This window comes from Elaeis guineensis, chromosome 14, assembly GCF_000442705.2.
Source record: "Elaeis guineensis isolate ETL-2024a chromosome 14, EG11, whole genome shotgun sequence".
In the NCBI taxonomy this organism is placed as follows: domain Eukaryota; kingdom Viridiplantae; phylum Streptophyta; class Magnoliopsida; order Arecales; family Arecaceae; genus Elaeis; species Elaeis guineensis.
The window spans coordinates 1,963,502-1,976,173 of NC_026006.2; positions in this window are offsets into that span (position 1 = coordinate 1,963,502).

Below are 12,672 nucleotides of genomic sequence, written 5' to 3' on the forward strand. Positions count from 1 at the left end.
GAAGATAGCACAACTGGTCTTGTATCTCTCAACGTCGTTAAGAGTACCAAAGAACTTGTTCAATATTTGAAGTATGTCTCCTGACTGAGCATTCTCAAACCTATGACTGAACTCATCGCTCATTACTGCTAGCATGATGCAATGCACAGTGGTTCGATTGTTGAGCCATTTCTGATAAGTGTCTCGAACTGAACTGTGAGCGTTCGAGACTGGCTCCTCAGGTGCTAGATCTGTCTGAATGTACAAGATCCACTCAAGCTTCAGAACTATCTTTAATTTTTGATACCAGCTATCAAAATTCAATTTTGTTAGCTTATCGCTATCTAATAGCGATCGGAGCGATAAAGAAATGGCCATATCTAAAAGAAAAAATAAGATCTTATTAGTATATAAATTGATTAAGTCTAAAGATGTAGACTTTAGTCTAAAGATTCTTCTACTATTTTATACGAATTGGTAGCCTCTACCTCTAATTTGAGAAATTGCTTTAATCCCTTAGCGGATACTAGAATCCTCATAAATTGTATTCAGGCCCGAGTATGGCTCGGCTAATCCTTATGCATCTATGGGTATGTTTATAACTAATTATTTTTTCAAATAATTTTTGATATTTTATTTCACCTCAAGCTATATTTCAGTAGGCTTTGGCCTCCACTGAAAGTGTTGGTTAGGTTTGTTAGATGTATGTCATAGAAGCCAATATGGCTGATACATTGTAATAACTTTAGGATATAATTTTATACCTAATAGATTGATATGATCAATAAAAAGATAAATTTATTTTTCATTCAAGAGTGATGTGTCCTTGAATCATCCATGAAATTAGTTTCAATATATATTCTCAAAGTATTGAGAATTAGAGATATATATTTAATTCCTAAATGCTCTCGATCATAGGATCATCATGAGGAGGGTGATCGATCTGGATAGACTGGTGCATAGATCGCTTCCTTCAGGATAGATGAGTCTTTGATCTACAGTGTAGGGACATTGGACGATGAGTGTGGATAGTTGTTGGAAAATAACTAGTACTGAGCGTGACCATACGAGAGATCACTTAGATTTCTACTCAATCGTCAGTGATCATTTCGATGCTGTAGTTGTGTGAATGATTTTTTGATCTAAGATTATTCTATTGCCCACAGTGAGGCTGCTAGAGTTTAACTGACACATAAACATGAGTCTCAATGAGTCCTTGTAGTGGATATTGAAGACAGTTGGTCCACTATAGGGGTAGGGTGTACATCAAGATGGGATCTATCAATCTTGATAGAAAAGAGTAGTCCTATGAGATTTAAGAAGCTAAGTCGGAACATCTGTAGCCACAATAGTATGATTGATGGAAAAGAGTTTTCATAGAGGTCACAACTGGACTTGAGCTAATCGAATCTATCATATGACTGATATTGAGATTTGATGATTTATCCATAATCTGCTATCTAGTCGGGACTCAAGATAGAGAGACTGAATCATACGTTAACTATACCTAGAGGTTCATTTTGATTCTACTGGATTGCCACTACATACTGCTAGGTGTCATTGGTAGATTGTGAGAGCTCACTAGGATTGTTCTGGATCAACAATCTTTGATGAGTTAGAGTGAAATTATTTCGACCCATTGAAAAGAGTTTCAATGATACTTTGATAGAGATCATTGTATATCTCACTAACAGATAGAATTTAACTTATGAGATCACATGACAAAGGAATTAGATATAAAATTAATAATTTAGCTTATGAAGTATCAATTAGATTTAGAGAAATTCGATTGGGTTCAAGGTAACCTTACTAGCACATAGTTGGACCTAATTCTTCTTTTCATTGAAATTTTTTATTTGATAAGATAATTCAAACTTAATTATCTGCTAATAACCTACATGAATTAGATTCATGAGACTTCAATTGTTGGGTGTCTAAGGTTATGGATATATTAAATTAGGATGTAAGTTTCTAATTAATTTTGTTTGATAGTTATTATGGGGTGCCACTTTAATTTGATCATGTTGGGTGTATCCTATGATTAGAGGGCTTATTAATCTGATATGGGGCATCCCTTGGGTGCAAAAGTTGGTGTGTTTAATTGGGTGCAAGGGCTTTAAGAGTTGGCGCCTAATAGGATTCCTAATGTAAGTTAAATAACTTAAGTTATTAGAAAACTTAATGCAAGAAGGACTTGTATTATGAGATTGAATAAGATTTAATCCTCATGTCAATTTAAAGAGACCTCCCCTAAGGTCCCTAGAGCATCCAAACCAGCAGCCCCTCACGCTTAGAAGGTCTCCCCACACCCTTTCTTCCTCTCCCTTTCTCTTCTCCCCTTGGGCATCCCAGACATCCCAACCTTTGGGACATCCTAAGTCTCCCACATCCAAGGTGTTGCATATCTTCTTCCTTGCTGGTTTTAAGATTGTAGCAGTAGCATATAGCAAGGGAGAAAGGTTAGAGAAGAGGAGAAGAAGAAGATCAAGGAAAGAAATCAAGTGTTGATCTCGATCCAGGCTTCGTTCAGATTCAGTAGGCTAAATTTTTTTAGAGAAGAAAATTTAAAATTTTAGAGATTGTTCCAGACTGATCCTGAGTGGATACCCATAGAGGCCAAATACTTATATGGCTAGAAAAAAATCTCTTCTCTTCTAGATCCAAATTCGAAGAAAAAGATTGCGAAATAAGTATGTGAATTGATCACAATCTGAATTTCAGCATATGTCAATTTCAGCACATGAACTAGATCTTTGTAGTTTTATATTTTTATGTATGCATGATTCAGATTAAAAATATTTTAATCTTATATTTTACTGTGGTGTTTAGAAAATAAAGTTTTGAAATACACATGCATGTCCCAAACCTCGAATTTCAACAGTGGTATCAAAGCTATTATTTTCATATTGCTGAAATTGTCATACATGCTTTGAAAAGGGTTTCAAAATTTGATTTCTTCTTGATACATGAGATGTATAGATAAATTTTAGAATCTAAAATTTAATTTTAAATTTAATTTTAGAATATATAGTTGATATGTGAAAGCATGCATAGATCTGAATTTTGATCTAGAAAAAGTTCTAGTTCATGTTTATATGATACATAGATGCATGCATAAAATCTAAAATTTTATATGATCTAAATTTTGATTCATATATATAATATATGATTGTATATTTAGATCATAATATTTTTAATATGATCCATGATTAGTATATGAGATATATGATATCGTGAAGTAGATCTGAATTTTATTTAGATCTGAATTTTACATGCATATATGTGATATATATTTGTATGTTAAATCTAAAAATTATTTTTATAATTTAAAAATTATTTTTATATAAAAAATTTAGATCTAAAATTTTGATTTTAGAATCTAAAATTTATATTTGTGCATGAGAGTTTTGGTTATGAAAAAATCATAAATTATGTCATGTAATAAGATTGCATCTAAGATTTTTGATTTGAGTCATATGAGTCTAATTTGATTAAGTAATTAATCAAATCGAGTCGAGTATTAATTAGGATCAGATCAATTAAGTTATATGATTATGCAATTATTGTTGATCAAATCATTTGAGTCTCATATGTAGAATCGATTAATCTAAGGACCTAATTTGACTCGATGGTTTGAGCTGGATTCGCTAGAGATAATCTGTTTGGACCAATTGACCTATTGGTGTCTAAGGCAAGTTAATAAGATGTGATTATTTAATTGATTCTGTTCACTTATCTGGTCAATTTATTGGTGTCTAAGGAAAGCAACGGAGGGATCCCCATTGATCTCTACTTACCTAGCCAATTTGGAAGATTGGGTCTTAAATTGGGTTGCTTAGCGGTCTGGTTTAGCCCATGCCAATTAGATCGATCATAGGATGTCTGATTAGATGAGATCTAAACCTAAATCTCTCCATAAATATTAAGTCCATAGGTCTTCCACCATTGTAGATGTGCAAGCATGCTACCGACATTGATTGTTCTCGATTAGTCACAGTGGTTCAGTTACATCGAGAACACGCAACCACTCTATTAACAAAGAGTTACTCTAGGATAAAGATGGGGTTGGACCCAATAACTGTTAGGTGAGGGATCCAATGATGGCCTTACACCTATTTGTGAATGATAGGACGGGCTTAACTAAGGAGTGTGGACAATAACTGTTAGGTGAGCCCATATGACTTAGATATCAAGTTGTTGGAACATGCTTAGAGAAGTATCTGGATAAAGAGTTGCCTACGCATCGATGTGCATGTTACCAATAACTGTTAGGTGAGGTGAATGTCATCGGTGAGACCACAGGACCCATTAAGAATCTTTTATCACGTTAGAACTTCTGTTTTCTTTTCGAAGAGTGGAGGGATCTGATAAATTAGTGAGAGTCATTATTTGCATCTTAAAGATCCTAGAAGTAAATATAACAATTAAGTATAAAAGTTTAACTTGAATCTCTACTCTCGTAGTTAAACAATGTCAGTCTCGAACCCTCTAGCCTACATCATTGAAATCAATCGTTTGACCAGTACCAATTACAAAGACTGGCTTAAAAATCTCAAGATTATCCTAACCTCTAAAAAACTAGATCATGTACTCGATCAGAAATCCATAGTGCTACCAAACCATCCTACTACTGAGCAAAGGGTTGCTTTTGAGAAGTGGACGGATGAAGACAATTGGGTCAAGTGTTATATGCAGGTGTCCATGTCAAACGAGTTGCAAAGCCAGCATGAGCATATGCCTACTGTCAGGACTATGATCACTTACCTGCAAGAGTTGTATGGTGAGCAAAGCCACACAGTGCGCTTCGAGGTGTCCAAAAGACTCTTCAATCTGAAGATGCGTGAAGGACAGTAATCCATGAGCACTGTATGACAGTGATCAAAGATATTGAAGAGTTTGAAAAGCTTGGATTAGAAATACAAAAGAAATTACAGATGGATCTGATCTTTCAATCCCTTACAAGTTTATATAGTCAATTTATTATAAATTTTTATATGAACAAGCTCGATTGCACTATACCCGAACTGATCAACATGTTGGTCACTACGGAGGGAACCTTGAAGAGTTCAAGGGGCACTGCTCTCGCTGTGGAGTAGACTTCTTTCAAAAGAAAGTCTACTGGGAAGAAGAAGATAAAATTCGCTAAGAAGCAAAAAAAAGAGAATAGGCCAAAAAAGAAAGTTCCTAGTAAGGCCGAAGCAAAAAAAAAAGTTTCTACTATCATGCTGAAGGCCATTGGAGGAGGAATAATTCAAATACCTGGAGAGCCTAAAGACCAAAAAGGATGATAAACCTTTCAAAAGTATGCTCGTAATGGAATCTAACCTTACAGTTTCTTCTACTTCTAGTTGGGTATTAGACTCTGGCTCGAGTGCTTATATATGTACCTCAATGTAGGGTCTGATAGAAAGTAGAAGGTTGAGGGAAGGTGACATGATCCTTCGAATGGATAATGAAGTAAAAATTACTGCAGAGATCGTTGGTACTTATTGTTGGATGTGTGCCCTAGATGCCAGATTGGCTGACATATTCCTGTACAAATCTAAAGGCAAATTTATAATTTTGACTATAAATCAATAAATAGGTCATTCTTCTATCACATTGTGTCTGTGATATATTTTTTGAGTTAGTAGGAATGTCAATTCATATTTTCAAGAGTTAAAAATTTAAGGCATGAATTTACATAACTAACTCATAAAGAGCTCCTGACCATAGGATCATCACGAGGATGGTGATCGATCCGAAAGGTTGGTGTACGATCGCTTCCTTAGGGTAGATGTGTCTTGAGTCTATGGTGTGGAGATACCAAAGTGAGAGTACAGATATTCATTGAGAATGAGAGTACTGAGCATGACCACCTCGAGCAGTCATAAGAAAGTCTACCTTCTCGTCGATGACTAGCTCGATGCTGCAGTTGTCTGTCTAGTTCTTTGACCTGAGGTGCATCGACAGTTCACCTTGAGTGTGTTATAGTTTGACTATACCATAACTCAGTCTCCTAGCCATTCAAAATCCTGAGGTGTATGTTGGCTGTAGCATATTCATTGTAGGAACTAGGTCGCACCAAGATGGGATCTATCAACCTCGATAGATGAGAGGAGTAGTCCTATGGTGATCGAAAGATCAAGTCCTTAAGCCCATGGCCATGACAGAGTGAAATAATTGAAAAAAAGTTTTTCATTAGGGTTTCACATCAGACTCGGATCAATCGATTGATTCAAATGACTGATATTGGGTTTGACAAGTTCACCTTAACCCTAATTCAGTCGGGACTCATGATAGAGGAACTCAATCACACAGGCAGCTGCATCGAGATGTTCATCTTTAGTTCTGATGAGTTGCCACCATATACTGCTAGGTATCACTGATAGATTTTGGGAGCAATTAGAATGATATTGATGATCGATCATTCTAATTATCTGAATCAGAAGAGTTCCGATCCATCGAAAGGAGTTTCGATGATATCGATGATGAGATCATGACATGTCTCATTACTATACGGAATTGAACCTAACTAGATCACACAAACAAGGGTTAGGGTCTGCATGTCATCAATTGGGCTAACCTAATTGATTTGGATAAGATCCAATTAGGTTCAAGAAAATCTTGCGAGCACACGATTGAGCCTAACTTTCTCCTCGTGTAATCTTTTGTGTCTCTACTGAGCCAAATGTGATTTGACTCATCCAGAGAACCTTGGAAAGATTTCTCTAAGTCTAAATGAAGCTTGTCCAGCTCAAAAAAGGCTTGTCTTAATTCATGAGATGAATTTAAGACAAGCACCTGCTAATTCCTTTCACCTGCCAATTTCATTTTAGGATATTTGTCAAAAGTTGACATATGGGTCTTAAATTGAAGGTCACTTGGCAAGAGCTTATTGGAGGATTTTTGTGGAGCCAAACCATATCAAATTGGGTGCCATAATCAGATTATGGTGCGAGCCCAATTGGATTAAGTGGGCGCCCCAAGTGAAAAAGGTTGGAGAATCTTGATAAGATTGGACTCTTTGGCGCCAACCTCTCTTTGTCCTTATCTAGTGTTGGTGCCAACTTTGAGATAGAGGCTTGGGTTCTTATCTGATGTGATCAGATGACATCAAGCAACCAATCAAAATTTTTTCAAAATTTATTGGAATTTTTTGATTGGTTGAATGATGTGGCACTGCGCAGCATACAGGGTCTATATAAACTCTTCTACGCCTAAGGTTAAAGGAGGAAGTTATTTTATGCACCAAACCTAATAGCTGCCACCCCCTCCCTTCTTCTCCATGTCCTCCCTACTCTCCTATCTTTCCTCTTCACATCCAAAGAGTTGGACATTCATCTGGTGCAAGGAAAAGGCATGGTGACGTCTAGAACAGGAAGGCTGCAGGACATCTTCGACAGGCTGATGCTCCAACTTCAGAAGGAGTTCTGAAGCACTTTCAAATCAGATAGAGATCTAATTTTTGGAGCATAGATTTGCAAGGAGAAGATATTCTAGGTCCTACCTGAGTGGATACTGGTAGAGGCCAGGCGCTTGCGTAGCTACATCAGAACCTCGGACTATGCTGAGATCATCTATAGGGTAATCAGATTATCCTTGAGGTATGTCTATACTTCTCATACTTTTTGATTTAATTTTAGATTTTAAATATTAGATAATAAAATTAGATCTAATAGATATTAGATCTAAAATAGTGTAAGATAAAATTTTTAAATTATTTCACCCCAGATTTGATGAAATCTGGAAGATCCTACAAAGGAAAAAGATGATTTTTCCTTCAACTGGTATATGAGCCAGGTTTTTGGCTCTATTTCAGATCTAATTTAGATCTGATTTTTTATTTATTTATCTAATATTTAAAAAATTTTAGATATCACATCAGATATGATAAGATCTAAAATTAAAATATTTAAAATTAAATCTAAGAAGATCTAACATGCATGAGATGCATGACTAGACTAGGATTAGTTGAATCCATGAACAGTCTTAAGTTTTATGTTTTAAAGAGATTAAAATATGAATTAAATATAATTTATTTTTTATTTTTTTGATGTTATAAGTGTTATAATCAGATCAAAAAATAGAAAATAAAATTTTAATTTTTTTCATAAAATTGATCTGTGGCATGCCTAGACTAGTTGTAGAATTGTTCCAGTAATTTATCTAGAATAGATTTAATTTTGAATAGTTTAATTTAAATATTATTTTTTAGATATTATATATTGTTGTGATTCAGGTGGTGTGCCCAAGGCCCAGGGGACTAAGGCTAAGGCCAAGGTCCATCATTCATGAGGGCTTCATGGAGGCTCTAGGGCTAGTTGGGCCCTAGGTTGAAAGGCTGTGGGCCTTTCGGGTTCTTGAGATCTAGGTTATGTGGGCCTCAAGGGACCAACACTTTATGGGCTAGGTCTGGGCCCAAGATAGGTGAGATTAGGTCGAGTCATGGGTATACATGGGCTTGGGTTAACCTAATCTCCCATAGAGTTGGTCAAGAAAGTTTTGGGTTTGGGTCACTTGACCTTGTGTTTATATATACATGCACTGTATAGGTTTGATTAAGCCAAGGAATACTAAAACCCTCTCTCCCAAGTCTCTCTCTCTCTTCTCCCTCTCTCTCCAGCTATTCTCCACACCCCAGGAGTAAGAAACCCTAGGGTTTCTTGCCGCCAGGTCCATAGAAGGTAGGAAAAGCAGGGGAGGTGCTAGGGTTTTGAGCTCCTCCCCCTTTGTGCCGCCAACCATATTGCCTCTCCCTCTCTTATAGCTGCCAAAACATCAGGTCCAGGACTTGAAATCTCTTGCTATGAGGTTGGTACAAGTTTCTCTCAGATCTGGAGTTGATCTGAGGTCGTTTGAGGTGCGGGTGAGATCTCCATCAACAGATCTACAGGAAAGGCTACAGTAGGACAGATCTATAAGGTCTGGTTCTATCTACCTTCTTCTCTATTTAGAACACCCCGATTTGAGATCTATGAATTGAAAGACCTTGATCCAGGCCTGATCTGGTTGGGTACCAGATCTTGGATTTTTTAGAGGTGATCTTAGAGGCGTTCTTCATCTGGAATGAAAGGCTGACGAAGAAGACAGCAACTAGGCTGATTTCGTCAAGGGCCTTCGATCGAGTCCAGAAGTCTCCAAATTTGTTCATTGCTAGTTCTGCTGCACCCAAGGTCTATGGGAGGAGCCAGGATCATGCTCCAATAGTTGGTATCAGAGCCACAATGGTGAGGAAGTAGTTCCAAGCATGAGAAGTTGAAGATCCCAAGTGCTAAAAATTTTCAGCAAGGTACCATCAAGGTATATTCTACACTTCTTGATTTTATATTGCTTGTTTGGCTTGGATCCAGTCATGGGCAGCAATATGAAGGTTGATTTCAAGAAGTTTGATGGCAAAAAAAATTTTTTCATGTGAAAAATCCGGGTGGAGGATCTTCTGATGCAAGCAGATCTGGATCAGGCTTTGGATGAGAAGCCTGAGGGAATGACAGATAGACAGTGGGCATCGTTGGAGAAGAAAGCATGCTCGGTGATTAGAAAATATTTGGCAGATGCGGCGTTGTATTCGGTGCTGGAAGAAAAGATCCCGAAGGGCCTTTGGTCGAAGTTGCACACCATGTATATGGGAAAGAATATGTGCAACAAGCTAATGCTGAAGAAGAGGTTGTACAGTCTTTGGATGCAGGAGGGATCTGATGTGATTGACCACATTCAGAGGTTCGACCAGTTGTGCATGGAGTTGATGAATATCGAGGTGAAGCTGGATGAGGAGGACAAGTCCCTATTGCTTTTGTGTTCGCTGCCAGGATCATATGACTCTTTGGTGACTACACTGCTCTACGGCAAGGAGACTCTGGAATATGAGGACATGGTCTCGGTGCTAAGGTCTAATGAGCAAAGGAAAAAGTTGACCAGAGATCGGGCTCCCCAAGAGGGTTTGGTAGTAGGGGAGAGGACAGGTAGAGGCAGAGGCAGAAGCAAGTCCAGGGGACGGTCCAAGTCCAGGAAGGAAAAGAAAGAGATGAAATGCTTCAAGTGCAACGAGTTCGGACACTTCAAGCGAGAATGTCTACTATAGAAGAGCAAGAAGGGAGAAAGAAGTGGCTCAGAATCAGTGAGTGTAGTTGCTGGGCAGCAGGTAGAGGATGATCTACTTGTGGTATCAGATGGTCACAGGCATTATACAGAGGAGTGGACACTAGACTCTGTGTGCTCACATCACTGCACACCACACAGGTCTTGGTTTGCGACATACACCAAGACAGATGAGGGATCAGTGACTCTAGACGACAATCATCCTTGCAAGGTGGCTGGGATAGGGACAGTCAGGGTGAGGATGTTTGATGGGATTGTGAGGACATTGACAAATGTAAAGCATGTCCCAGAGCTGAAAAAGAATCTGATGTCACTAGGCTACTTGGAGCGTAGTGGATACAGCTTCAGTAGTAGGGCTAGAAGCGGAGTACTGAACATCTCCAATGGAGCTATGATAGTGATGAGAGGTAGGAGGTTGGACAATAACCTCTATCGCATGGAGGGATCTGTGGTGACCGGCGAGTCTGATACAGCAGCTGCAGCACAGGACCAACAGGGGGCTTACAGGATGTGGCACTACCGCCTAGGCCACATGGGTGACAAGGGGCTGAGGGAGTTGAGCAGGAGAGGACTCATCTCTGATCTGGAGGATGGTGCTACAGGGGAGATCTGTGAGCCTTGCCAGATGGGAAAGCAGAGGAGAGTTCAGTTCAACATCAGTACAACCCGCAATGCAGCCCCTTTGGAGTTAGTACACACGGATGTGTGGGGACCAGCCCCAGTTTCAGCTAGGAATGGGGCCAGATACTTCTTGACCCTGATTGATGATTTCTCAAGGAAACTCTGAATTTACTTCATGAGAGAGAAGTCTGAGGTCTTCACCAAGTTCAAAATCTAGAGAGCTGAGGTGGAGAAGGAGCAGGGAAGGAGCATGAAGTGTCTGAGGTCAGACAATGGTGGGGAGTACACGAGTAGAGAGTTCTAGGACTACTGTGAGGAGTGTTGGATCAGGAGATACTTCTCAGTTAAGGAGACTCCACAGCAGAATGGGGTGGCCGAGAGGATGAATAGAATACTTCTGGAAAAGGCACGATGCATGAGGCTACAGGCAGGGCTTCCAAAGGTGTTCTGGGTTGACACAGTTGACGTAGCAGGTTACTTGATCAATCGATCACCTCACATCAGATTGGATGACAGGCTTCCAGAGGAGGTGTGGTCTGGGAGGACAGTTGGGTTAGGCCATCTACGGGTATTTGAGTGCACAGCCTATGTGCACATTGGAGCTGGTGAGCGGAGCAAGCTAGATGCCAGATCATGCAAGACAGTGTTTCTAGGCTATCCGCAAGGAGTTAAGGGATACAGGCTGTGGGATTTCTTGGAAAAGAAGGTCATCATTAGTCGGGATGTGACTTTTGATGAGGAGTCAGTCCTACGGAGGCGAGCAGGCATGGAGGAGTAGCAGGAGCAAGAGGAGGTCCAGTAGGGCACTGCTGGACAGCTTACCTCTTTGATTTTGCCTCTTGTAGGTACTACGGGAGGATATGACATTTAGGTGGAGAACCTACCTAAGGTGTCTCCACAGGTGGAGAGGACTCAGACAGATGATCGAGGTGAAGAGGTCCAGCAGGAGCGAGCTGGATCGAAGACTGATATTAGTGTTGCCCTACACAAGCCCAAGAGGACCATCAGGCAACCGAACCGATATAGCTTCGAGGAGACGCTGTCATATGCCCTGGTGATAGTAAATGGAGACCCATATACGTATCAGGAGGCTATTGTAAGCTAGGACAGAGAGCGGTGGGTCCAGGCGATGTCCGAGGAGATGCAGTCTCTCCACCAGAACCAGACGTGGCGATTGGTGCAGTTGCCATAGGGGAAGAGGCCCATTGGCTGCAAATGAGTCTACAGTCGCAAGGAAGGGCCTTCAGAGCAGGGAGGTATCAGATTTAAGGTGAGATTAGTGGCCAAGGGATACTTCCAGAAGGAAGGCATCGACTTCAGCGAGGTCTTCTCTCCCATCGTCAGACATACTTCCATCAGAGTGTTGCTGAGCATTGTAGCAGCTCAGGATTTAGAGCTGGAGCAGATGGATGTCAAGACAGCATTCCTCCATGGGCATTTGGAGGAGAGGATTTACATGGAGCAGCCACCCGATTTTAGGGATCTAGGATCAGAGGGAAAGGTTTGTTTGTTGCAGAAGTCGCTGTACGGGCTGAAGCAGTCGTCAAGGCAATGGTACAAGTGGTTCGACTCCTATGTGCATAGCATTGGACTTTTCAGGTGCGAGTTTGATCCCTGTGTTTATGTTCAGTCTCTTGAGGATGGTTCTAGGGTGTTCCTACTCTTGTATGTGGATGACATGCTTATAGCATGCAAGAGTAGGAAGGTTGTGTAGGATCTGAAGGCATCCTTATCTCGAGAGTTTGAGATGAAGGATTTGGGCCCCGCAAGGAAGATCCTAGGCATGGAGATTTTTCAGAGACCGAGCCCAGAGGGTGCTGCATCTATCTCAGGGGGGCTACATATAGAAGGTCTTAGAGAGGTTCGGGATGAAGGGAGCAAAGCCGACGGAGCTGCCACTTGTCGGTCACTTCAGACTCTCGAAGACCATGGTGCCACAGACTGAGGTGGAGGCTCAGGAGATGGAGACGGTTCCTTATGCTTCAGGAGTTGAGA